Here is a 1,616-nt window from a genome sequence, read left to right as displayed (position 1 = left end):
AGTCTAAATTCAATCTGCCTTTCTATACTGATTTAACTTACTTCGTATTACATGTTCTACATTCCAGTTAAACTTCCCTACTTGTTGTTCTTTATATGTTATAGTCAATCTTGCACTTGAGTGCTGTTGCAAAGATTGTGATGCCTGAAACATGTACTATCCTAACCTCTGCTTCATAATCCATGGGTTCCTTCAAGATTTAAGTAAAGGGCCACCTCCTATTCAATCTCTTTTTCTGATCCAAATGTTTATTAATATTATGCCACTCCCTTCAGAAATCACTTTATTTTACTGAATGATCTGTGTATATATTCCTCCCTCTTCAAGTTCAAGCATAGCACCTGATAAATAATAGGTGTTTATTAAAAGCTTGTTGAATGCATGAATAAGTTAAAGAAGGTAGAATGTGATTTATTATTTTTTTCAATGAATTTTATTGGTATCTTTTGTTTTTAAATCATCATTTTAAAAAATACATCATGTCTCTTCTCCTCCCCATTAAGTCATTACTTGTAACAAATATTTTAAAAGACAGCAGAAAAAAATATTCAGCAAAATCATCCAACATATCATTTGAATCTGACATCATATACAATACTCCATAATACATAATTTTCCACTATGCAAAGGAAAAGAGATATTTTTTCTTAGCTCCTCTCTGAGCCAAGTTTGATTATTATAAAAACACCATGTTCAGTTTTGTTTTTTTCTTTCTATTTACCTTGTAGTCCTATTATATATTGTTTTCCTGGTTTTGCTTACTTCAGTTCTCATCAGTTCATATAAATCTGCCAATACCTCGCTGAATTTTTCAAATTTGTTGCTTCTTACTGTATAGTAAGATTTCACAGGTCTGGGAGGAATATCAGAGGCAATTATGTTATAACATCATCACCATCTTGGGACCCAAACAGCTATGCTATATAATCTAAAAAATTCTACTTGGCTACATTAGTTATGTATTAATGCCACTTTGACTTTTTAGTGGAGCAGTGGTAATACCACATAATCATCCATTTGGAAAGAGTTTGAGGATAAATTTGGGAGAATGGGCAGGAGAGAGGGATCACCTCTCTAGATTTTGTAATTAGCCCTTTGAACTGTGGATAATAATTATCAGTAGAGGAAAACAGTAATTCAGAGGAGAAAGAAGATATCGATAAAACCTTTGGCCTCAGAAGTCTATATATAAAACAAAAAAAAATCTCAATTCAAGAAAGTAAATGTAACCTCATTGTCACTGAGACTTAGTAGAAATACCATTCATAACTACTATGTTTATAGAAGAGTGTAGCATATCAACAGAATAGATAAAAGGAGCATTGGAGTACCAGTGTGTATTAATGACACATTCATTTGATGAAATTTATGAACAGAAAAAGAGAAGCATAGTTGTGGAGAAAGAACATATAGGTGAGGATCAAAGGAGGAAGAAACAGAAGGGATATTATGGTGAGAGTATACTATAGGTCACTCATCCAGAAAAAATGGATGATGAGTTAAAGGCATAAATAAAAAAAATGGGACTTAAGATATGATATACCGGTTGTGGGAGACTTCAACTGTCTATAGATACCTGCTGAATCTCTCTCTCTCTCTCTCTCTCTCTCTCTCTC

The sequence above is a fragment of the Petaurus breviceps genome, unplaced genomic scaffold, assembly GCF_028583685.1.
Source record: "Petaurus breviceps papuanus isolate PSGF00001 unplaced genomic scaffold, PetGlider_PUasm1.0 38, whole genome shotgun sequence".
NCBI classification, from domain to species: domain Eukaryota; kingdom Metazoa; phylum Chordata; class Mammalia; order Diprotodontia; family Petauridae; genus Petaurus; species Petaurus breviceps.
The sequence above is the reverse complement of the archived record's forward strand: the minus strand, read 5'-3'. Positions refer to the sequence as shown.